The sequence below is a fragment of the Mauremys mutica genome, chromosome 10 (genome assembly GCF_020497125.1).
Source record: "Mauremys mutica isolate MM-2020 ecotype Southern chromosome 10, ASM2049712v1, whole genome shotgun sequence".
Taxonomy (NCBI): Eukaryota; Metazoa; Chordata; order Testudines; family Geoemydidae; genus Mauremys; species Mauremys mutica.
This window is the reverse complement of record NC_059081.1, coordinates 25,185,387-25,212,486: the sequence shown is the minus strand read 5'-3', so window position 1 is coordinate 25,212,486 and position 27,100 is coordinate 25,185,387. Positions and strand designations below refer to the sequence as shown.

The window sequence follows — 27,100 nt, the reverse complement described above, 5'->3', positions numbered from 1 at the left end:
AGAAAGAAATTCAATACAATCAAAGGAGCGGGAGGGAATTTCTTTCAGTGCTGGGTCTTGAGGATTTTCATCCACAGAAAACAAAAACACAACACAACCCCCACCCCCACCCCAAGTGTACTTCCCTTTAGAAGTGAGAGAAGTCCAGTTTGGGTATACTCCACCTCACAGATGTATTTACAGAAAGTCAGTCTTTTGCAGTATTCTCTCTGCAATCGGTTTCCACCTTAGATAATCTGTGGTCACTTGCTGGACCCTGGCAGGTAGAAGAGTGACATTAAAAAAAATCCTTTTCTGTCGATTTAAAGAAAAGTGTGGATAAGACTAAATAGTAGACATTTCAGCTAACCAAATCAATCTCAACATCCTCACTTACAGTAAGTGAGATACCAGTATGAAAATCCCATCAAAACACTCCTCTGGGTTTTCCCCAATATATATTCTGCCTTTCCATCTCAGACTGTAAGCCCTTGCTAGGGAAACGTGATCTAGATTAAATTACTGTGAGGTGGATGCCCAAGAGTAGTTATCAATGATTCTCAGTCAGAGTGGGAGGGTGCATTTAGTGGGGTCCCACAGGATCAGCACTGGGTCAGGTACTATTCAACATTTTCACTAATGATTTGGATTATAGAGTGGAGAGTTTGCTTATAAAGTTTGTTGATACCACCTGGGAAGGACTGCAAGCACTCTGGAAGACAGGAATAGAATTCAAAAATGATTCTGACATATTGGAGAACAGGTCTGATATTAACAAAATGAAATTCAATAAAGACAAGTGCAAAGTACTTCACTCAGGAAGGAAAAATCAAATGCACAGCTACAAAATGGGGAATAAGTGTCTAGGTGACAGTACTGCTGAAAAGGATCTGGGGGTTTTAGTGGATACAGACTGAATGAGAGTCAGCAATGTGATGCAGTTGAAAAAAAAGGCTGATATTCTGCGGTGTGCTGATAGGTGTGTCATATGTAAGACATGGGTAGGAATTTTTGCTCCCTAGTTGGCATTGGTGAGGCCGCAACTGGAGTACGGTGTCCAATTTTGGGCACCACACTTTAGGAAAGAAGTGCATAAATTAGAGAGACTCCAGAGGAAAACAAAAAACATACAAAGTTTAAAAAAAGGGAATGTTTAATCTTGAGAAGAGAAGATTGAACATGGGACGTAACAGTTTTTATATATATTAAGGGCGGTTATAAAGAGGATAGTGATTAATTGTTCTCTATGTGCACTGAAAGTAGGACTAAAAGTAATAGGCTTAATCTGAAGAAAAGGAGATTTAGGTTAGAAAGCCCTGCAAGACCTTCACTGTGAAGTTGCTATTGCTTCTCCATCATCATTAATTCATATCTAAAAACAAAAAAACTAGTATATTTTAATCAAATATCTATTTCAAAGCATTAATCTGCTTCCCTCAAACTTGTATCACACTGCAGGTCAAGAACTGAAGAACCAAGAAGATATCTAGAGCAAATGCAGTTTCATAATGGTCTAATATCTTAATATATTTTTTTTTGCCAACAGGACAAACAGCGTTCCATTCATGTCTTTTCCATAGTTAACTACTGTTGGTTCAAGATAATCTTTTCCAGACTCCCAAATTCTGACATAGTACTCTCAGTAAACATACTGTATGACTTCCTTTTTTCCTTGAAAATATTTAATAACCTGGGACTTTCTTGTTTGCCCTACTTGTAGTCTATGGTTTTCTTCCTTCTCCTTGTATCAAAATCTGCTGAAATAAAATTAAATATAGTGTCAGTTCAACACAAGAACTATAAAGCTACTTCTGACAGCTACTTTTCTCAAAAAAATTAATCTAAAGGATATAAAAACACTTTGACCTTGAAAGGATTGATTGAATAGCCTTAGGAATTCTACGGCTGTTCATAAAACGTTATTTGGACCCTCTGCCCACAAGTCTTTACAGCTTATACAGAAGTGTGGAGTTGTTTTGTCTAAGGCTTGGTGTACTCTAGGAAATTAGGTCAGTATCATTCTGCCACTCAGGGGTGTGAAAAATACACACTCCCAAGCAAGATATTAACCAACCTAAGCCCCAGTGTAGAGTGCCAGGTCGATCGGAGAATTCTCCGATCGACCTAGCTACCACTTCTCAGGGAGGTGGGTTTTCCAAGCTGATGGGAGAACCCATGCCATTGGCATAGACAGGTGTAGTCACTGAAACACTACAGGAGCGTAGCTGCAGTGGCGCTGCTGTGGCAGTTTATGTGTAGACAAGCCCTAATTCACAACCCCTTTTTTGCTCTGCACATAGGAAGATACACTGCACTTCAGCACTCATCTAACATGGTTGCAATTCCAAAAAGGCAAAGAAACACTAATAATGAATGAATTACCTACTCAAAAATGTGCATACACGTAAGCTATTGAAGTTCTCGGGCAGCAGTAACCTGTGTACCAATATGCATACAGATTCTATCCATTGCGTATTCTAAAGTTCAGTTAAAAAAACATATATCCAGAATTTAAAGTGGCAACCCAAAAGTCACAACATAGGTATGTATTATAATATTCACCACTAGTGAATATGATAGATAAGCGTACATAAAAACTGCTACATAGGGGCCCTGATAACGCTCTCATTTAGAATAAGGTCCCTTTACACTGTTTTTAGTGTGAATGAGGTGCAGAATAGCTTCTTAAATAAGCACACGCAAACCATGCAAAACTTGAACACTTTTGTTTAAGAATTAGAATGAGAAACATAAGCTACAGAAAATCAGTATATTTTTCACTTATATTTAAATACAAATTTTAGCAAAAATCAAATTGGATCCTCTACAATTTCCCTTCAGTTTTGACAGCAGTATGTGAAGAGAATAGGAAGTTATTCAGTGACATCAGAGTTCAAATACATGCTAACCATACCATTGGTATTTCAGGCCAAAAGAGGCATTTTTCCCTTTGGTGTGTTTTATTTTTATACATGAATCTGCAGTCATCAACGTCCTCATCTACATGATGCTACAGAAAATGCAAGAGAAAGTAAAATGTGAATTTGCTCCTTTAATACCTTGACAAAAGTATCTATGAACATAGTGTTCATTCAAGGCAGAGCCATGGGGAAAACACAAAGGTAAAACTATTTTTTGACACAAATGAGCTTGTTGCTACTTTTAAAATAACATTATTTAAATGGATTGAACAGATTTACCCCATATCCAGTTTTGCATACATCTAGCAAAACTGAACCAGATTGTTAGTTTACTAGTACGAATGATGCTCTTGGAACTTAGACAAAAAACAGGCATTGAAGAGCTTTGTAAAACATTTTTTAAAATGTATTAAATATGGAATGTAGAGATGCAAAAGATCTATTAGAAAATCATTAAGCCTATTTCTTTAACAAAGCAAAATTATTTCTGAGTAAAAACATTCCCAAAAATTCTTTCAGAACATAAGTTTGAATAGCTCCAGCAATGGGAATTCACCACTGTTCTATAAATCAAATTTATATTATTGTTAAAAACTTTCTTTATGTTAATTCTAAATTATCACTCAATTTTATTCCATTAGCTACAATTATTCTTTTCTGAACCATATTAAAAATCATCCCACTCATTTAGGCCCACTCCCGTAGAAGCCAATGAAAAATATCACTTATTTTATTATTTTGTGTTAAGGTAATTCCAAGGCTCCAGTCAGCACTGAAACAAATCCCCAGTAAGACAGTCCCCACAGGTGTTTATAAATTAATTTAGTTAGCCATCAATTTCAAGGCATGCAGAAAACAGTTACCATGCAAATTGTTTGTCAGTTACTTAAATTACACATATTAGTTCCTTTAGTTTTTCCCCATATGTCAGTACATCCAAGCTTTATATCTATTTAATTCCCTCTTATAATTTTGTTATTATTTGAATATTGCAAAAATGAACAAAACCTATGTTATTTCAAAGGGACTTATTCCATCACTGAGGTATTTTGCCTCATAGCATAGGCCATGTTTTTGGCTACCATGTCAAACTGAAAGACTATTAGTTTAAAAAAATAGAAAGTTATAAGTCTTCCTTTACATTGCCACATCACAATCAGTTCCTGCCCATTATATAACTGTGGTTGCGATTATTTTATCAAAATCTTTATCCAGCTTCTCTCCATCCTATCAAGTGTGTGTATAAATATAAATATTATATTATATTTATTTATTTATTTTGTAGGACATATCCTTCAATATTTGAGAAAGAAAAACAGTTCTAATTCATGTTTGCTAAGCAAACCCATAAGGTTGGTTCGGGTGGTGAAAAAACAACTGTGTGGTATATGGTATTAATACATGAGTAGGGCCCTATCAAATTCATGGCCATGAAAAATGCGTCACGGGCCATGAAATCTGGTCTTTTGTGTGCTTTTACCCTATACTATACAAATTTCACAGGGGGAGACCAGTGTTTCTCAAACTGGGGTCCTGACCCAAAAGGGGGCTGTGGGGTGGGGTGGATGGGTTGCAAGATTTTTTTGGGGGGGACGGGGCAGGTTGCAGCATTGCCAACCTTACTCTTGTGCTGCCTTCAGAGCTGGGCGGCCAGAGGGCAGTGGCTGTTGGCCGGGCGCCCAGCTCTGAAGGAAGAAGCACAGAAATAAAGGTGGCAATACCATATCATGCCATCCTTACTTCTGCACTGCTAGTGGCAGCGGCTCTGCCTTCAGAGCTGGGCTCCCGGACAGCAGGCCCTGCTCTCTGGCCTTCCAGCTCTGAAGGCAGCACCACCGCCAGCCGCAGTACAGTAGTAAGAGTAGCAATACCACAACCCCTCTACAATAACCTTGCAAACTGTCGTCCTCCCCAACTCCTTTTTGGGTCAGGACCCCTACAATTACAACACTGTGAAATTTCAGATTTAAATATCTGAAATCATGAAATTTACAATTTTTAATATCCTATGATCATGAAATTGACCAAAATGGGCCATGAATTTGGTAGGGCCCTATACATGAGCCAATCCTGCAAAGAGGTCCATAGTAGACCCCTTAATCCTAATTGCAGTCCCACTGACCTCATTTGAAATCTCTGTAGGAATAAGGGTCCAGGCTTGTCGACACTTAAAACGCTACAGCAGCACAACTGCACCGCTGTAGCACTTCAGTGAACACACTATCTATGCTGATGAGAGAGCCTCTCCTGTTGGTACACATAATCCACCTCCTCAAGGGGTGGTAGTTAGGACTGTCTACACCAGTGGCTAGGTTGATTTAACTGCAATGCTCAAGAGTGTGGTTTTTCACACCCCTGAGTGATGTAATTATGCCAATCTAATTTCCTAATGGAGACCAGGCCTCTGTCTTTGCAGATCCTTTTAAAGGATCAAGGCCGTATGCAGCATCAGACCTGACAAATATTTACCAGACTTATAAAATAAAGGGTACTGCAAATTTTTGTTTACAATAAAGAAAGTCAACTTAGGTGCAATGACACAGCCATGTTTTCCTAGTAGAAAATAAATTACTTTTTTTTATTATTAGCTATATATTTAAAAGTTCATTTAGCCACATTTAAAATTTCCAGTATGAAATTTGTTTGGAAATTAATCAATTAGAAAATATTGCACTTTGTACTCACAGAATCACATTCCCTCTGTGCATCCCTGTACATATAAACCTAGAAATATTAATAGTGATACATACAATTGATAAGCTAAAAAAAGTATGAAATCTGACTTTTCATCTTGACATTATATTTGAAAACCTATTTCTGTAATTCTATCTATTAGAAGTTCTGGCCTTTACATTTTATTAGATGTCAGAATGTAGTACAAAAATCACAAGTATTTAAGAATACGTCTACACTGCACTTTCGTCGTTAAAACTTTTGTCGCTCAGAGGTGTGAAAAAAACGCTCCCATGAACGACAAAAAAGTATTAATCGCAAAAAGCTCCGGTGCGGACAGTGCTTCTTCAGCAAGAAACATTCTCCTGCCGCCAAAGATTCTGACTCTTGTTGGGGGGTGGCTTTATTTTGTTGTCAGGAGAGTTCTGTCCTGGTGACAAAGTAAACTTTGTACCTTACAACGGTGTCGCTATAACGGCACAGCTGCTCCATTGTAAGGTGCGCAGTGTAGACGTAGCCTAAGTGATTGAATTCTCTAGCAGAATCCTTTTGCTAAACTGTGAAGCCAATAAATACTAACATATTTGGTAACCTTGTGCATTTCTGAACTATTAGGTATCCAAACTATTTATTAAGACTTGCATAATAGTGGATTATTACACAGTCAGATCAGTGTTATATCAGTGGTATCCCTTCACCTGGAAAACTGTACTCACTTCTCATCACCTGATCTCAAAAAGGATACAACAAAAACACAAGGGGTTCAGAGACAAGCAACAAGAATGATTAGAGATATGAAATAGCTTCCAAATGAATAGAGATTGGGACTGTGTACTTTAGGGAAGACAAAAAAGAAGCAACATGGGAGAGTATACAAAATGATGGATAGTACAAATGAATTACACAGGGTACAGTAAATCCGCAGAGTTACAAACACCAGAGTTACAAACTGACCAGTCAATCACACCCCTCATTTGGAACCAAAAGTACACAATCAGGCAGCAGCAGAAAGCAAAAAAATAAAACCCAACCCAACCCATATACAATACAGTATTGTGTAAAATATGAACTACTTACAAAAAAAAAAGCTGCATTTTTCTTCTGCATAGTAAAGTTTCAAAGCTGTATTAAATCAATGTTCACTTGTAAACTTTTGAAAGAACAACCGTAATGTTTTGTTAAGAGTTATGAACAACCTCCATTCCCGAAGTGTTCGTAACTCTGAGGTTCTCCTGTATATCTATTCCCCCTTCTCAGAACACAATAATAATGAAGACTAAAAGACAGCAAATCTAGAATTTTATTTTATTTTTTAACACAAGTAGCATGTGAGTTCATTGCCACAAGACAGCACTGAGGCCAAGAGGAAGCCATAAGAAAAAGTGGCCCAGTAATGACAGCGCTAGCCTGGGATCTTGGAAATCTATATTTAATTCACTTACTGACTCAATCTGTAATAGAGGAATAAATAGCACTCCCCTACCTCACAAGGGTGTTGTCAGGATAAACATGCAAGGGGGGACACCCTTCACTGCTTTTGTGGGCCAAGCAAATTACACCTAGCAGGGGTTCCCTTACATTCCTTATTTCACACCTCCACAAACTGTGTGTGTGTCACCCTTCCCTGGCCACCCCATCCATCATGCCCCTCTCCCCATATCATTGTCCCTCATTCTCCATTCCCATGATAGAGGTGCTGTGTGACTCCTCCCCATTTCCATTCCCTCTCCTCTGGGTCTCTGCCCCTCCCGCATCTTCACTCCAGGCATCTTCTGCCATGCCTACCCAGTCACCCAATTCCCTGCTGTCTAGATCCCTGCTTCCCTCATCATCACCACTCCTCAACCCTCATTCCCTTGAGGATGCCTGCTTTGCTCCCCTCACACCTGCACCCACTCTCCTTCTGGGTTCGTGCTTTCCTCCCCATCACTAAGTCCACTTTCTCCCTTATACACCACTCAGGTCTATTCTTGACACCCTATACAATCCCTGCTGCTTCCACCCACCCACTCTTGCCCCCTGCTTCCTGCTTCCCCCACCCTCAAATAAACGCTCTCTGTAAAGTTCTCTTATTTCTGTTGGATTCCAGTCTACCGACAATCTCCCCATGCAGCAAGTTAAGTAGCTGCTTCTGATATGCTTAGGTAGCAACAGGGGCTGGCAGGGGGAATCCTTTGCCTGCGGAGTGAGGCAGTCCTGTGAATCAGGCTTTTCCAGTGTGCCAATTTGCACCACAATCAGTTGGATTGTGCCCACTGATGTCTAGAAGATTCCTTGTAATTTTGAAATGGATGGAGGCAGAGCTCAAAAGTTATCATGTTAAGGCAAACAAATTGAGTTGAGTATTAGACCTCGCTTCACTTGGCCAGTTAAAGGTGGATGCTCAGATATCACAATAATGGGGAACATACAAGCACCTAAGATAAACATCTTAGCAAGGCGAAAAGAGGACTGGACATTTATATGGATAAATACGAACATTCAGAGTTAAGAGAGTGATCACAAAACAAAAGCTAAAAATAATAATAAAAAAGGGAAGGGATATAAACATTAATGTTACAGGGCACAGAGATTAGGTAGAAACTATATCTATGGTCAAACTGCTCTACAACCAAATTACTGTTGGAATTTGTGTACATCTGATTCTGCCCACTGCCAGAGACAGCATATTGGACTAGATGGACCAATGGGTCTGTCCTAGCACGCAATTCCTTGCAGAAAAGTTGCATGATGATATACTGGTAGAGGCCCTGATCCTGCATTATGATTTACTGGCGAGGACCCCTATCCCAGATGGAATCCCATTGTCATTAGGGTTCAGCATTGAGGCTTTAAACATAATTTCTTTTCAAGTAAGAGGAATACCTTCCAAATTAATGACAAGTTGAAGTGCTCATCCTTAAGGCTTTTGCCGTTCAAGCTGTAGACTCATCAAAAGGATGAGTCACTGGAGAGATATTAATGACTTTGCATTCATGTCCTTTACATTTAAACTTTGATTATTTCAATCAAAACAGCGATAGTTAAGAAGTTTGTGAAATATTTTTCAATTTCCGTTCTTCTACTAGAAAACCAAAAATCACTCAGGAAATATACTAAAAAGATACTATAAAAGATACTATAAATAAGAAAATCTAGTGTTTATAAAGTACTATACTGGTTTCCTGTAAACAGCAAAAGCTGTAAATTACCACTCAAATTCTTATTTATATTTTACTGGTTTCAACAGAAAATAAAAAAGTAGGCATGTCATATTAATTAAAATTCTCCAAAGAACAAATGTATTTCAGAATCATTTTGATGAACCTGAACCTTTGTTCCAAGGTTTGAAAAACAAACAAAACAAAAAAACATACATTTTGCCAATGCTGATCCAGTAGGAAATAAACTTTAAATATCGGTAATACTCATAATTTTCAAACTAGAGGTGTAAACAATACATTATTGGTTGTTTACCAATTTATTTTCTTGGTGTAGAATATTTATTACATTATTCATCCTGATAATTAAAAGTTATTTATGAAAAACAGGTAGCTCCTGTGTACTATTATCATTTTACTGGGATAAAAATGCTTACAAATTACTTTTTAAACTCCAGATTTACAATGATATTTTGCTTTCATTTCTTTTATATTCTTTATTGCTTACAGCATATTGATTAATTATATTAACTTGTGTGTACAGTTTCCTAGTACAGTATTTAATTCAAATACATATTTGTAATGACAAAAAAATGGTAAAGAATGATCAATAACTTTTCAGTCTTAGCTATCAACAGTATGAGCAACAGAGATGTTATTTTATGTACAGGTTCAAAGCTAAATATTCAAAGTGTGAATATTTTCCTAAATGGATTATAAATTAAGTAGTTGCTATTTAATATAAATGGAATGTCTGCTTCCCTACTTTTTGGATCTTTTCATGGTAAGAACAGTTTATTTTACAATATCTTCTCGAAGTCAGAAGTCATACAAAATTCAGATTTAGGACCTGATCAATCTCCCATTTAAGTTAATGAATATTTTACCACCAACTTAAATGAGAGCAGATCAGGCCTTTTACATTTCTCCTTAGTATAAATATTTCACATACATATACTTTAGTACACAATATCAAGTACAATGTTCAAATGAAGATGCCATATTAATAACAGCAACAGTATAAAAGTACATTCTATAGAAATGCAGTAATAGCAATTCTACATATCCAAGATATTATAATGAACAATGTTTTCTTTAAAAATGCCATAACAGAGATGCTATAAGTATACCAACTGACAGACGAAAACACAATTAACAGAGCATCTGCAGACTAGCCAGTACATCCTGAACAGAATTATAGGCAAGTTTAAGAATGAACCACTTTGCAAGTGATTTTACTGGTTTAAAAAACATTCCAACAATTTAACATTTAAAAACAACATAACCCACTACCAGCACTATCAGATTGGAATATAATGTATTAAATTAAAATAATCAATATTATGAATTCATAAACTTAAAAAATTGTAACATACTAATTGTAAATTGTTAAATTCTCCTCTATTAAAAATAGAGCTACAGTATATGCTCATGCTGAATTGAGAAGGAGAGACTTCATAGTTCTGAAGATCTAAGTCACCTTATCAGAGAACAGTTAAAGCCAGTTTATATTTGGACCATAGCCTATGTGCTGACTAAGTTAAATGTATTTTGACATCTGGTAAAAACAAGTACACCTCTACCTTGATATAACGCTGTCCTCGGGAGCCAAAAAAATCTTACCGTGTTATAGGTGAAACCACATTATATTGAACTTGCTTTGATCCACCGGAGTGTGCAGCCCCCCCACCTCACCCCGGAGCACCGCTTTACCGCGTTATATCCGAATTCGTGTTATATCGGGTTGTGTTATATTGAGGTAGAGATGTACTCTGCAATCCTAACTTAGGCAAAACGTCTATTCAAGTCAGTGGAAATTTGTCCCCAGAAAGGACTTGACCCATAACAATCATTATATATTAATATATATATATTTGAATACCACCGATTACCACACCCAAGTGTGAACCAAAATTTTTGAAACCCAATAAATTTATGTAGGCCTTCTATATGTGAAATACAAATAAAAAATATAGAATTTATAAGTAGTGTATTGGGGGGAGGAAAGGAACCATAGGCTATCATACTACTTCCATAATTCCTGGTAATTATTTGAAGTTGGCATGAACATATTGATATTTAGTAAACTGAACACTGTAGCTTTAATTGAAGTTTGAATGTTATAAACAGTTAGATGTCTGGCTCTGGCCTGCATTCTAATATCATCAGCAGAACAGAGATGGGAAATATAAACAAACCTTTTAACTAGATTACAGCTTCTAAAATGGCCAAGAAACCCTTTATCAAGAACTTGTGTGACAAAATGTTAAAAGAAGGAAAATATTTTGACACAGTAAAGGTTAGAATTAAAAAAAAACAAAAAAAACCTAAGTTCTAAACTGGAGTTTGATTATATTTCATTTTCTGAGAAAGATGATTTAAGTTTTCCAATAAGGACTATCCTGGAGAAACTTGATCTAATCCTTCAAAACTTAAATAAAACTTTTCAAAAGAGCACTGCAAAACAGAACATTTTTCAAATGCTTTGTTCTATACTTCAAAATGGAATGTTTTATCAAACTTTGAAATATTAACATAGCCTAGTTTTGAAATAATTTCTTATTTCGAATAGTGTTGAGTCAAGTACAACATACTTAAATTATATGTCATTATCAATTTAAATCTACATTTCCATTTTTTCAAATCTTCACTGACAAACAAAACTCATGTTTTATCCCATGAAACAACCTTCCCACGCCATAGTGAAACTCCAAAACACCCAAACAGGAAATTCTATACTGACAAAATCCAGAGTTTGTCACAAACATCTGAAAACTTTATAACCTTCATCATGGATTACTCTGCTCATCTACTTTTTATAACATGATGTTATCTTAGTAAAAGCACTACATACATAAAAATTCTTCCTTCTATTAAGACAGTAGTTAAGAGATTTTAGGCCCTGATCTTGCAAAGATTTACTTGCAGGCTTAACTTCACACAGAAGTCTCACTCAAGTCAATAAAACTGAGCACATCCATAAGGCTCTGCAGGATGAGAACCTTAGAACATCATTTAAAACTGTTAAACGTATGTTAATCTCAATCACATACTTGGTAGTAAGAATATGTACGAAAGGGCTGAAACATCAGTTGTTTGATGTAGCTGGTACCTAGTATGGCCACAATCCTACGAAGACATAAGCATGTGCCATTCACTGGGATGTGTAAAATTAGGTATATGTATAAGTCCTTGTAGGATCAAGAATTGTACACATGCATACACACTTAATTTAAAGGAAAACAAAATACAAAAGTTATTAATACTCCACAGTAGCTTAAAATTATTAATTAAAATTATTGGCAAATTAAAATTTCATTGCAACCTATGAAAAAATGAAGTATTATAAATGAAGATAGTAAAACTAATCACATTTATTATATAGATTTAGGTTTAAATTCTATTATACTGATCAGTTCTATTTTTCTCTTAGCTATCCTTATACTTGTTTCCTTTGGCAGCAACGTGTGTGGCAACATTATTGCAAGCTTCTCTTTATTTAAATGTTGAGAATATCACCATTTGATCCAGAAGGATTTGTTGTGCAAACAGTTGACAACTGTTCTGGCTCCCCCACTTGGGAATTTCTCTTCACTCTTAGAGCAGCTAGGCTAGTTATGCAATGACTGAAAGACCCTAAAACTGAAGCTTCAATTTTCATTTCAAATAATTGTAAAGTTCTTTGATAAATCACAAAAGCAACTTCTGACTTAAATGCTTAGGTTGATGCAAATCTACAGTTGTCTGAAAACCTGAGAATTTTTATCTTAAAAATACTGGACCTGACTCTCCTCTCACTCTGGAATAAAACAAATAAAATGAATAATCAGCTCTGCAGGGTTTAGTTACCAGCAATAGTGTTAACATTTTTAAACTTACTGTACTGTTATGTTTAAATCATCTCTGTACAGGAAAATTAACTCTGCTATAGTAAAATGATCACAGTGCATTCCACATCTTAATCCCAGAGAAATGAATTAATCCTTTATTTTCTGTTCTAATGGAAATTAATATAAATTTCTAAAAGAATTTTCAAAAATATCACCTATTCAGTTTTTAAAGACATTAGTGTTCATGAAAAGAGTGCCAACTTGACAGGGTTGAATCCTCTTTTTCTCCAGAAAACTGAAGTAGCACCAGCAATTCAAGAACTTCTCTGAACTGTCGTGACAATGTGCCTCAATCCTATTTCAGATGAACCACCTCTAGTAATGAGAGGGGCATTCATGCCACCTTCCATAATTTATTCCTTAGTCACTCAGATGAGTGAGATAGGAAGTAATGGAGATTTTTGTGATGTGGACATCTGTCATCTAGGAGCTGAACTGAGATGGTCAACACATTTCAGAAAGGTCAATGACTAGTTATCACATGGTAGTGACTTTGGTTCCTCTTGCTGGATTCAAGTTAACAATCTAGATGTACTCCATTATCAACTCCCTGAGCCATACAGTTCCTTTTTTAAAAAAAACTTCAGCCAGCATAACCAGATATTAGATTAAGAATAATTTAAGACGTGTTTGTATACACACAAATGCATACACACACACAACTTCATAATTATCTTACACTTCATTCTGTTTAGGCAGCATTAGCAAAGAAGCTAATGAATTCATGAGTAAAAGGTCTGAACCTCCCTCTCACTTTTAGGTGGTTAATCTAAAAATAGATACTATATAAATGTAATTAACAATCAAAGAATGATTTGGGGTCATAACTACTAAAGTTAGTTAAAATATTAGCACAATTTATTTGCATTAACTGTACTTAAACACTGAAACCCCTTATGTATTACAGGAAAGTAGATCTGAGGCTCCAACCTTATTGTAAAATTTCATTCCATGTTCCTTTTAATAACTAATGTGTATTTTGGTTCTTATACAGGCTAAATTAACCTTATTGGCAGCTGTATGAGTAACATTAATCCAGGTAACAATCTGAAAAAAATTTTTTTTACAGACATTAACAAATGAAAAGTAAAGAAGGCTCTCTATTATGAGCTGTGTCTTGCTCCTGTTGAAGTGACTGTCAAAACTCTCATTGATTTAAATGAAACCAAAATTGGGGAATTCATTTTCAAAAGCCTCTATGAGTAAGGGCCCAAGTCTCAATTTCAAAGTAACTTAAGCTCTTATCTCCTAAGTCTCATTGAAAGTCAATGAGATTTTGGCTTCTAAGTCACTTTGAAAATGATATGTTGGCATTTTTGAAAATTTTACCCTAGGCCATTTATAACTAAGGCCCCTATTCTGAGAACTGCACTTGTGGGCTCTTACACTGCATGAAGCCTCACTGAAGTCAATGGAACTCCACATGGGCATAAGGGTCTACCACCAAAGAGTAGCTTGCAGGAGTGAGGTCAAGGACTTAATGCTGATTCACAAGCTACCATTGTAGTTACTGGCTGTGTTCAAGCAACGAGTTCCTGAATGCTGATCTCCCATACATACAATCACTGTGAAGAATATAGTGAAACAGTCTATTGACAGATTAGTAACAAAAAGCCTGAAGTGAAAAACAAAATAGACAGTTTTTTGTTAGTAAAGTTGTTAATGATCCCACCAAGGCTCGGTTTTTCCTAAGAGATGCAGAGAACACTAAACTCCCAATGAAGAGAGCAAGGATCAGGACCGGAGAAAGATAACAAGTTTTGTTTAAGGAGAACAACAACACTGCTTTACAAAAACATTTATACTTGATTAAAATAAAGATCAGCATGCTTACCTAAAATAACTAACAAACCAATAAACTGATCACAAAGTTAGTACTGGATAAGCAAGAAAAGACAGATAATTTTTAATTTAAAAATATCAAGGTACAGGTCTGGCCTGAATAAGATCTTTAAATGTTTTCCTTGTTGTTAAACTGGTATAGCCTAAATATAGTTATTGTAGATTCCTTATAAATTCAAAATTAACTTTCCAGACATACATTTTTGGTAAAGAAAATGAATAAGAGACACAAAAAATAATTACTAATGTTGGATATACAAATGATCCAGTTAAGCAATAGGGAAAAATACATAAATGTTCCTCAATGCCTAAAAAAAAAATCAATCAAAAATCTTGAATATTTTCCTATGATATTAGCATAAAGACTTAAAAACAGAACAAAAAAATTGCTACTTAGTAATAATTGTTGGTTCCTAACAGTTTCCCATAATTCCAGTTGATAGATGCAGTTCTTAGAAAATTATTAAATATTTCATATTATGGCAGCATACTGAAAAGCCCTATTAGAGTTAAGGCCTTCTTGCAGTATAGTGCACTATAAGCCACAGAAATAGACTGTCCCTGCTCTGAATGGATTATCATCTAAGGCCTTGGACCTATATTCCACAAGATAAGCTTCAGTGAAATCAGTGATGGTCTGCCAGCAGAGACCTGACTGTAGGATCAGAGCCTAAGCAAGCTAAGGTTTCAAACATAGTTCCTCTCTATGGAGAAGAATCTGTCAAGATATTGGGTTAACAAATCAAAACTGGGATTTTAGAAATTTTACTCATTTTTTTTTACTGAGAAACCAGTTTAATTTACATATTTTTTAACATTAAACCAGTAAAGAAAGTGTTGCCCTATGTAATAAATAACAAATTATCCATCTGAATATCTGTGTTTGCACAATAAATTGCAGATGGACTTGAAATAACACTGATACTGGGGGCATAATCTTGAACATAGTATATAGGTTTCTATGTGCAGATGAAACACATCAACGGTAACTCAGAGTAAGAAAAGAACTATTTACAGGATAGCAGGTTGGTATGAAACATGAAAAAAATGTTATTCCTGGATAAGCTTTTAGTTGCGTGTTTCCACTGTTGCTTGTAGTAAAATAAATAGACAACCACGGTTCTCAAGAATGAGCTCCTATACATATTTGCTGATCTTTAAAAGAAATATTACTTTACAAATTTGATTTTTAAATAATTCTGAATACAGCAAGTTGTTTTGTCTTCACAAGCGAAATAGAAAACTAAAAGCAAGACAATTCTACCTATAGTAACATTTGCTACTCCAATCTCTTCTAACAATATTTGTCAAGTATCCTTCTAAATTTATTTTCCTACAATCTTTTCGAACCTGATCAAATTGTTGTTTTCATATTGCCAACTTGATCATGAAATTGCTGCTTTACACAAAATATTTTTTGCTGATGCAAATTATGGGATCAGAGATACATAAGCATTTATAAGTGAAGGCTTTTTTGTGTATTCCTCTTCAATACAGGATAAAGATGCATATATGAAGCTGAATCCCATTTTGCTGAGATGCCCCACTGAAATGCACAATCCCTGGCCTACCTCACAGTTCAGAAATACCTTGCATTATTTACTAAATTAATAGCACATCGTTCTCTTTTTTAAAGACAATTACATGAAAAACAAACACAAATTATTCGCAGACAACAGTGATTTTTAAAACAAGTGTCCTTGTAAAAGAGATGACATTGAAATATAAAACCAGTTTATCATTAACTCCTAAACTGTTTCTTCTGGATTCTTATGACTCTAAAAGGACTTTTCTGATGTTGTCCTGAAAATATATTCAGAAGTTTTATTGTCATCCTAAGTCGTACAAAACTCAGATTTTTTTGACATGTGAATCTTACATTAATAAAGAAACTGGTTAGTTAAAACTGAAAGTGGTACCTAAGCCAGACAACTATTTAGTGCAGCACAAATACTGCTGGACAGGTTTGGCCTTCCTATCAGAAAACCATGAAAAAAAAATTAAAATTTTTTTAACAAGAGCTAACTGTTTACTGTAGCTAAGTATTGAGATGATTTATTGCATAGGCCCTGATCTTGCTAATATTTATATATTAGAGTAGTTCCATATTGGGACTACTCAGATGCTTAAAGTAAAGTAAGTACATAAATCTTTGTAGGATCAGGGCCTTAATGATTATGTAACTAAAGTTTATTTATTCAGATTGTTAACAATGGCAACATGCAACTACACAAAACAAAGATGATAAATTCCAAAGTGTTTCCAGCTCCATATTATTCTTTTTGTCATTTGAATTTCCTATTTTGACATAGGAAATACAAGCACTTTTGAAAGAAATCATAAATAAAACAAAACCTTGGCCCAAACACCTTTTAATACTTCACCTACTTCTCTACACAGGAAAACTATTTATTAAAAAGACAACTACCCATGAAAACCAAAAGACAAATACAGCTCCCAGAAACAGCAAATCCCCAAATCAGAAGCAGCTCCAAAAAGAGAGGGATATTGGAACACACTTGAGGGTACCACGAGCAATGCTTGATCATCATCTACTCCATGACATTTCCTCGTTAACTGAAAAATAAATAAAACTGAGGCAGGACACAGAGAAAGGTTTCCACTTCCTCAAAGAGTGAGTAAAAAGTGACAGATATGAACACTATAATATCTTCTGCCCAAAGAGGGGCATGAAGGTTAGAGTAAGACACAAAACTGAAGTGTTTCATTTGAGCAGGAAAAATAAGCCACTTTGCCAAACCAGTAAACAATCAAACTATCATCAAAGCTAAAAGATGGATCCAGAAAACAAACACCTTCCCAACCCCCAGCCCCCAAAACTGCCTGCCCTAGAGCGAGAGGCAGAGCTGGGAGGAAGTATTGCTTCCCCACACACAAACACACTTACCTTGGCTGCACCCCACTTTTATTCCCTTCCCTGGAGCAGTGGAGAAAGAGACACACACAAAGGGTAATAAAGGGGGAGGAGGGGAGAGCAGGGGGTGGGGGAGCTGGTGAACTGGCTGCTGCTCCTGTGTGTGTGTGTGTGGTGAGGTGTCTCCAGCCAGGGCCAAGCAGCATTAGCAGAGAGAGAAGGGACTGTGTTGCTAAGAGGCTTTTGGTCTCTTTCTCTCTCCTCTGACGGCCAAGGGGGGGAAGAAACTCTCCTTCTCTCCCTGTGTCTCCCTGGGATCCTCTAGCTGGGCTGGGCTAGGGGGAGAAACTCAGGCTCCTCACACCAACCCCCTCCCCCTCCACACACACCAATTCAAGATGGAATTAGTGCTCTGTCCCTTTAACAATATAAATAAAAGGTCCCCCAGTCTCCCCCTCTCTCTTCATCATCAGCTGCTGCTGCTGCTGAGGCTCTGGCTCTGCCTGGGAGAAAGATGGGAGGCTGCTACTGCGCATGCGCCCCAAGGGGGCTCGGTGGGTTGAAGGGGGGAGAGAAAGAGATTTCTCTCCACAATGCACCGCGCAGCAGGCGAACCCGGAAGGAGATGCCGTCGAGGGAAAGGAAGTTGCGGAATGGGGAGGGAAGTGGAGCGGAAGTGAGTGGGCGGGCGTAAAAGGGGTAGAGTTGAGGCGAGTCAAGAGCGGGCGGGGGAAAGGGAGGAGGGGGCGGTGCCGTCAGGGGCATGTGACCCGGAGCGATGTGCGCGGGGGGTGCCGGGAAGGTCTCTGAGGCACTAGCGGGCGAAGAGGAGGGTTGCTCCGTTGGAGTCCGAACCACGCGCTCAGGCGGAGGCGGGAGGGAGCCAGCGGCGAGCGGAGCCGACCTAGGTAAGGGTTCCGCGGGAGCGGGGCTACGGGGGCGGGAGCCCTGACCTGGTGCGGGCGGCGGGGTCCCTTGGGGGCAGGCTCCCCCCAGCCGCGCTGTGTCCCGCTCCCCGTTCGTTGGGGCCAGGTGTCCTACGGCGGGAAGGCCGCTTGCCGGTGCCCTGCCCCGGGGCGCTGGGGCCCTGCGGCAGCGCGGGGCGGGGGTGATGCTCATGGAGACTCGGAGTTGAGGTCTAAGGAGTCGCGTCGCGGGACTCCTGCCGGCACCGCTGAAAGGCACCGCGAGAGTCTTCACTGCCCAGCCCGCAAGCGCCTCCTGCCTAGCGAGCCCGGCGCTGATCCGGGTGGCCGCGCTTGGTCTTGGGAGCAACTCCGGGTTACCTGCTCTGGCATGTTGGAAAAACCCGGAGTCGCCGCAGTTCGTCCCCAGTGACCTCCTAACAGAGCCGCATTGGTGTCTGGTGTGTGTCCGCTTCCAGAGCGCTTTCCCTTGAAACGCTCCTGTTCCGCGCTTACAGATGCTGACGCCCTCTGTGTCGCAAAGGGATGCGTTGGGGAATTCTTTAGAAGAAAGATCCGACTTTAACTCGGACTTAATGTAGCTTAATTCTGCTCCTGGGCATTTACTTGTGCTGGTCAAAGGCACTTCTTTTTTTTTTATTATTATTTTTTTTCTTGTGAGCAATGTAGTTGCTGCTTCAGTGATTGGGACTTTGCTGTATTTCTACTTTTTGTAAAGGAACTAAAGCTGTGTCACACCAAGCTCTTTAACATTACAACTAGTTTTGTTTCTTAGGCACTGAAGATGAAAGCTCTTGTAATTTTACAATTGAAGGGATTACAATACCTCAAACTAAATTTGTGAAAAATTGAATTAGCTAATTTTATTTACAAAGGTGGTTATAACTTCCTTATCTTGAACATAAATAACTGCCCTTAAAAATTGGATCGTGTATGTTTGTGTGAGTTAATATGATCAACAAAGGCAGAAATTGGGTGTAAAAAAGGTGGGGGTACTTTTCCAAACTTCACCCATGTGGATCACCAGAATAAGAAGCCACAATCACTGTGGATTGTGCATCCTATGAGAGCTCTTCTGGACTCTTTGAGCAAGGCTCCCCTTTGGTGGGTTTTCAGCCATGCCTACACTACTACTAAGCTAGTTTTAGGCTTTGTCTCACTAGCACTTTTGTCGGTATAACTTACGTTGCTCAGGAGTGTAAAAAACCACCTCCCCCTCCCCTGAGTGACATAAGTTTTATACCAACAGAAACACTGGACTGTACAGAACTGTTGGCAGGAGAGCTTCTCCCTCGGACATTACTGCCACTCAAGGAGGCGATTTTATTATGTCAAGTGGAGAGCTCAGTCCTCCTAGCATAGAGCGGCTATAGGAGCGATCTTGCAGTGTCACTGCTGTAAGCTCGCTAGTGTAGATGTATGCTGATGGACTCAATTAAACTTTCTTTGGTTGCATTTGGTTCTTTGGGATTAAAGTAATTGAGGGTCCTCTCTCAAATGCCAACCACTTACAGCACTAAAATGAGTCATTACAGATCTGTAAAACTCCCTTTCCTTTCTTATGACAAATGAAATTGTAACACCTTAATGAAAGGAAGAGGTTAGGGCAGGTCGCATATTTTGGAGCTACTGTTGTTTGAGTCACATAAGATAGGTCTTCACTGCACTGTTAACCTGGGTGATTGGCATGATGGTTAGTTTAGTCCATTTGTGAGCATCCCCATAGCAAATCACTACCTATAATATTATGTCCTCTTGCTTCTGCACTTGTCAGTGTATATCTGGAATCAAAGCCCATGCTTCTTTGTGCTGAGATGCTCTAGGATTCTTTCCCTGTCGATTGTACAACTTGTCTTACCCTCGTGAGGAACTGCGGGATGTGCATGGGAGGACTGTCAGCAGAGTGACTTTGATTTTTACCTGCTTCCTCATTGCAAAGTGGGCATGTTTCAGCCAAACCTAGGATACTGACCTTGGCATCCAGCCATGTAAGCTAGCCCAAGCTTAAAGCACCTCCAAAGCCTGGTCAGATGGTTTTCTGGGTGGATGGTAAGGATGGCAGGGCTAAAACCTAGGGTTAGCTGTCCACTGAAGACTACCCACAGACATCTTTGCTGGTTTTTGGGGTCAAAATTTGAGCCATTCGATGCAACCATAACAGTTAGACTTTTTTTTGTGAAAGCTGAAATTCTGTAAAGCATGATAGTAGCTTCAGAAAAATGTCAGGCACATGAGCCTTACTCCTGGGGGAGTAATGTGCAGAATTTATGTTCCCCACAGATTTCTTTGCTTCCCTGCAGAAAAAATGACTTTTTGGCAGGGAAGCAAAAGGAAGCCAAAAGTGCAGTCATGTGACCATCCCCATCAGTATGTTTCGGGTGTCAAGGGCAGCTGGCAGAGAGATAAATCACTGTGGGGCAGGAGGTAGGACTGGGGAAGACCCGCTGGTGGCTCCTACCTTGTACTAGGCTTAGCTGCTAGTCCCGGCTGGGCTTGGGAGGATGGGATTTTCTTTTCCCTTGCATGGCATCTGAGGCTGGGTCAGACACACCCCCAGACTTCTTCCCTGGCTGCAGGAAGCTCTGCAAATTCGTTTCTCCCTGACCCCTGTACAGGGAACTGCTCCCCCATCTGTCCCACCCCCATGCCTCCAAACCCCCTCATTTCCAGATCCTCCTGCTGAGCCTCAGCCCCCATTCCCACTCAGAACCCCCACTCCCTCTGCACCTGGACCACCCTGATGAGCCATCCACACCCAGATCCCCACCGAGCCCCAACCAGCTGCACATGGATCCCCACACCACAGAGCCCCACTCCCTGAGCATCTCTACCCCCCCCGAGTTCCCCACACCTCCCTCCTGAGCTCTGTCCCCCAACCCAGACTTCCCTGCCCAGAGCCCCAACCACCTTCACCTGTATCCCCCTTCAGAGTCCCATTACCATTGCACCCAGAACCCCTCAACAAGACCTCGTGCATCCAGATGCCCCCTGCAACCAGATGCCCCACTGAGCTGCCCACACTCGATTGCCCCACAGAGAACCCTCTCAACCCACACCTGGGTCCCCCAACACTAAGCCCCTCCATGCTTGGATCCTGCCTTGCTGAGCCTGGCTGCCCACATGGAGGGTCAGGGACCTGGGATGTTTCTGTGGCAGGCCCAGTCCTTGCAATGTCAGGATTGGGTGCAGCCTCACTACTGAGTCCATGTCCTGGGGGCAGCTGCACAGTGATCTACCATGTGCAGCCAGTGGCCTGTGCTCCCCAGTGCCATGCTAGAGCCTCCACATTTATTTGACAAATAAAAGTTGCAGAATTTTTAACTTTTTGGTGCAGAATGCCCTCAGGAGAAGAGCATGTAGCAGCTGTTTCTGAGCCTGGAGATGAACTGAATTCACACTCTATTGATTGTAGGTACCATTAAGGGAAGTTTATGCCTTGTCTACACTACAGACTTCTGCCGGTACAGCTATGCTGTAGTGTAGATTCAGCTGCACTGGCAAAACTGCTTGTACTGGTACACAGTGTGGTTTGCTGTTTTGTCTGCATCCACGGTAGATACTGTAGCAGGGTGCTGGTGCAAAAGCACCTAATTAGCTCCTGCCCAGTCAGCTCCAATCAGGGGAAACAGATTGGGGCTGATGGAAAAGGCCTGGTGCTGGCCTGAGGTTTGGCAACACCTGCTGGCCTGACAAGCCAAGAGCTATAAAGGCTGGGAGGGAGCTGGGAGGTGCCAGGGCGAAGTCAGTCAGGGAGAGAACTGGAGGCCTTCTAGCTGAAGACTGCCTCTGCCTGTAAAGGAGGTGACTAATCCTGCAAGATTTCTATATAGACAGACACTGGTGGTGGGAGAACCTTGTATAAATAGACACGGGTGTTTCACAGCCCTGAAGCCTCTCTGAGCCTTATTGAGGGCAGCAAACAGGCCCCAGGAAGAGGGGCAGGAGGTGGAGCCCTGATACAGTACACAAGCTCTCCTAGTGTGGACCTAGCTTTAGCTACAGTGGAGGTGATTTGAAACTTTTTGACTAGTAGCTTTTATGTAATATTATCAAAGGCCAGAAAGGACCATTAGAATCACTGTGATTTGTGTAACACAGGACATTGAATTTCACCCAGTAGTTTATGTATCAAGCTCATAATATGTATACTGTAAATGAAGTATTAACCTCGCTGAGAATATACATAATTATGCACGCAAGGCCTAATTCTGCTACTTTTATTCTCAATTAGTATGTAATCCAGTGAGTTCAATAGACCTACCAAGTGTGAGAGTGTGCCATATTCCAGCACTTAATTTTAATTGAGTTTTATTTATTAACTTAAGTATGTCTGAATTGATAGTTCAAATTTATTAAGAAGGCAGTCTGAGGGCTAAATCAAGTGTAAGATCTTAATTTCATTAATATGTTACAAAGAAGCTTTGTAACTAAAGAAAATCTGAAAGCATACACCAGTCTTGCAGAAGGCTACATTCTTTTTGTTTCTAAAAAGTAGAAAGTCTATCTAAACTAGTGGAGTTCACTGTGCATCTTAGCTTTTCAGAGTACCTGCTATGATTGATCTGCTGTTGCATCTATTTTTAGCTGAGGATGTGGGCATGGAGGGAGGAAGAATTCAGTCTTTTTACAGCAAACTGGTGATCAAGTTAGGTGAATATCTAATTTTTTGTTATGAAAGTGCAGGTTGTTACTCTATTCAGTAAGAGAGGTGACTTACTGACAGATTGTCAGTAAGAATGGGAAATGCCTTTCTCCATATAATTAGTTTAAATCACTGTGCCTTTAAAAGTGACCCCCATGTACATTGGAAATAGACTCTTCACTAAAACATGTATGTCTAGACCTGTATTGACAGTTCCCACAGAGGTGTTCTGCCTTACTAAAAGGTAACTAGAGCACAAGATTCTTCTTGAAAGGTAAAACATAATAGAAAATTTGACTTTGATGGTAGGATGAAACTGATTTATAATGAGAACATTCCTGGTTTAGTGGAATCACCTAACATAGAATACATATACAAATTTACAATCTTTTTATGGGTTGTTTGTGCCCTCATGACAAGTTACTAGATTAAAATATAAAAAATTGTGGCTTTAAAATCACTACAGCCATTTGGGGAGCAAATTAACAACAAGTACATTCAATGAGTAATTGGCAAGTCAGTAGGACTGTTGTTGCCTTTATCGTCTGATATAGAAAAAGATTTGGGCTGAAAGCACAAAGGAGGACTTACAATAAGCAATTCTTATGTAACTTTGTATGGGCTCCATAGTTCATCTAATCCAGAGATTTCTATAATAGCATTATGTTTTCAATGCTTATGCATCCTAACATCTTGTCAGCTTTTTTACCACAGGTGTAAATTGAGCTGTCTTCACTGAGCTGTCTGCAGTGATGCCCAGGCCCCTTTCTTGAGTAATAGTTAATTTAGTTCAATTTTTTTCCTTCCAATGTGCATTACTTTGTATTTATAAACATGACTTCATCTGCCATCATGGTACCCATCCAAGAGCCCATCTCTTGTAGGCATACTAGTATCCTGTTAGTGGCAGTAGTTGCATCAGTGCTGAATGAGAGAAATAGTTGAATGTTGTCTGCAGATTGTTGGCAGATAAGGTCTACACTAGGAATTTATGTTGGTATAGCTGTCGTCTCTTCTGGTGACCTAGCTACTGCATCTTGGGGAGGTGGGCTTCTCTCATCAGTGTAAGTAGTGTCTACAGTGAAGTGTGCTGCTACAGCATCTTAAGTGTAGACATGAGTCACTGGGAGAGACAGTGAGACATCAGGGGTGTCAAAGGTGTGGAAGAGAAATGGGGGGGAAATAGTATGGATCCTTGTGGAACTCTGCACTTGAGAGCTTTTGGAAAGGAGGAGTAATTCCTTTCCGGAAGACTGATGAGTGGTGAGAGGTAATGATTGGAACCACTGTAATTCTGTTATATTTATTCTTGGTGTTAAGGCTTATTAATATTACATTTAAGGTCTGCTGTATGAAATGCTGCAGAGAGGTCCATCAGTATGAGCATTAAGATTTTGCCTGTGTCGGTGGTCAAAAGTGCCACTAGAGTTGCCTCAGTGCTGTGCCCTGGTCCAAAAGCTGATTATAATGCATCCAGGACATTAGAATAATAGAATATCAGGGTTGGAAGGGATCTCAGGAGGTCAATTAGTTGATGTAACATGTGCTTTCTTAATTATTTTGCCCAGGAATGGAAGGTTAGAGAGACAATAGTAGCTGGAGAGGTTATCAGAGTCAAGAGAGCTTCTGAAGAACTGGGTGGACTATTGCATTTTTCAAGGAGTTTGGCAAGTATACTTCTTTGAAAAAGGCCAGAACTATTTCTGTTAGTATTTGGCATAGCTAATGTTTGCTGGCTCTCACCATCCTGTACCATTAAAATGGCCAGATCGAGTACGGAGCTGACCATCCTAGTCACTGAATGGCACCTCTGAAAACAGTGGCAGATATTTCTGAAGAAAATTGAAAATTCCTTTTTAATATTGCGTAATAAATATTGTGCTACTGAAGGGGTTATTTGAAGCAGTTTCATATGTAGAATTCGACTGACTTTGGTGACATTACCAACTGTGGAATCTTTTATTTTAAAACAATGCGCTGATTACATACCCAGCAAAATCAAGAGAGGGAAAAATGGATATTTGGTTATTTAATATTCAAAGTACACTCACTGTGCCAAAAAAAAGCATACTCTTCCAACTTTTTTGAATATTAACATTTGATAGACATGGCTGGCTTGTTAAATGTGGTAATTGGGCATGTCACCTAATGTAATAAAATTGCCAGAAACAGCATGTCCTAGGTAGTGTAAAGATGCTCACGCAGTAATATGGTAACATACTGTTAAATGGAGATCTGATGTATATTACTTTTTCTCCAAACAAAAGCTTACTGTTGTAATGATTTTTTGTGTCTGATATTTACATGGCAAGGATTTGTAAACCTGTTAAAACTTCCTAAATAAGAGAATAATTATACCTGAGCTTGATGGCAGACAAAGCACTTGTATATTGGGACTGTGGTTAGTGTGAATACAAAAGGGCAGTGAGTGTTGACAGTGTCCCTTCACTTATTTGCCACTCAAAATAGCTTTGTGAAAACTTCCCCTTTTTAACAAGGGCAACCCTCTTAGTTTTGTGTTCTAGTAACTTTTCTGAAAGCACTTCTCCAGCTTTTTCTTGCTTTCTGTAGCTTTTACCACTGCCAACTGAAATTTCTCAAAATGTAAATGTTAAGGACAGTTGACAGTTCTGTACAACTCTGGTTGTCAGGTGTTCTCCAGATTCTAAACTTTATCCTTGAAAATAAAGCCATTCAGTGCCTTGTTCTTGGATGCTATCCTGCTTCCTCCACTACCCCATGGCAGGCAGGCAGGCAAGCAAGCAAACAAAAACAAAACAAAAAAAGAAACTACTGTAGGATGCCATCTTCTAAAGAATCATACCAACTATGAATTTAACTTGGCTGCAACGCAGCAGAAGAGTAGCATGTAAGTGACTCTTAGCATGGACTTTGGCAGTGTTCAAGTGATCCACTAATATACCATGCCAGTCAGCACCTTGTCTGGCCCTGAGCTATTTGTTATCTCCTGCTACTTAAAATAATAGAATTGTAGGATTGGAAGGGACCTTGAGAGGTCATCTAGTCCAGTCCCGGCACTCCTGGCAGGACTAAGTATGATCTAGAGCATCCCTAACAAGTGTTTGTCTAACCTGCTCTTAAAAATCTACAATGATAGAGATTCTACAACCTCCCTAGTCCATTTCTTCCAGTGCTTAATCACACTGACAGGAAGTTTTTCCTAATATCCAACCTAAACTGCCCTTGCTGCAATTTAAGCCCATTTCTTCTTGTCCTAGCCTCAGCAGTTAGATCATTTTTCTCCCTCCTCCTAGTAACAACCTTTTGTTTACTTGAAAACTATTATGTCCCCCCCCCAGTGTGTTTGGGGTTTTTTGTTTGTTTGTTTTTTACACTATTCATATTTAGCTTGTGATCCACTATGACCCCCAGATCCCTTTCCACAGTACTCCTTCCTAGATAGTCCTTTCCCTTTTTATATGTGTGCAACTGATAATTCCTTCCTAAGTGGAGTACTTTGCATTTGTCCTTATTGAATTTCATCCTATTTACTTCAGACTATTTCTCCAGTTTATACAGATCATTTTGAATGTTAATTCTATCCTCCAGAGTGCTTGCAGCCATTCCCAGGTTGATGGTATTTGCAAACTTTAAGTGTACTCTTGATGCCATTATCTAAATCATTGATGAAAATATTGAACAGAACCAAACTCAGAACCGATGATCCCTGGGGGACCCCACTTGATATGCCCTTCCAGCTTAACTGTGAACCACTGATCACTACTCTCTGGGAAAGGTTTCTCAACCAGTTATGCACCCACCTTATAGTAGCTCCATCTAGGTTGTATTTCCCTAGTTAGTTTATGAGAAGCTCATGCAAGATGGTATCAGAATCCTTACTAAATTCAAGATAGGCCATATCTACCATATTTTCCCCCCACTCCTCATCCATAAGGCTTGTTACTCTGTTAACGAAAGCTAATGCTTGTATTTAACATAACTATTGCAAATGCTCAGTAAGTACATGGAACTTCAAAAATTGTTTAAGGATATATGTATCTAGTTATTTGACATGTTCTGTTCCTTACTTTCCCTTAATATGTATTGACACTACTTGGAAATGTAAGGGGTTTTTAGGAGCTATTGAGGTATATCAAGAGAAAATAAAGAGGATAAATTTCTATATGCATTAATGATAGTAATATCTATCCAAAGTGGAGAGAGAGAACAGAGTTCAGACTACCAGATACC

The 27,100-nt window shown here is 39.1% G+C and overlaps 2 protein-coding genes across 9 annotated transcripts in view; one reads left to right on the top strand and one right to left on the bottom strand.

Moving 5' to 3' along the window:
- The window catches only part of MBD5 (methyl-CpG binding domain protein 5), a 225,853-nt gene extending 207,860 nt beyond the window's left edge, over positions 1–17,993 (bottom strand). The window contains exon 1 of the mRNA XM_045031982.1: positions 17,354–17,993. The gene's annotated coding sequence lies outside the window, so the exon portion shown is untranslated. The remainder of the gene's footprint in view (positions 1–17,353) is intronic.
- The window catches only part of ORC4 (origin recognition complex subunit 4), a 47,762-nt gene continuing 38,518 nt past the window's right edge, over positions 17,857–27,100 (top strand). Inside the window, exons 1-2 of one of the 8 annotated variants that reach the window (XM_045031975.1) lie at positions 21,987–22,047; positions 24,457–24,555. The gene's annotated coding sequence lies outside the window, so the exon portion shown is untranslated. Of the gene's footprint in view, positions 17,875–18,073; positions 18,229–21,968; positions 22,048–22,069; positions 22,254–22,847; positions 22,897–24,456; positions 24,556–27,100 lie in introns of those variants that run through there. The other 7 variants (XM_045031976.1, XM_045031979.1, XM_045031973.1 and 4 more) reach the window with 7 other exon arrangements.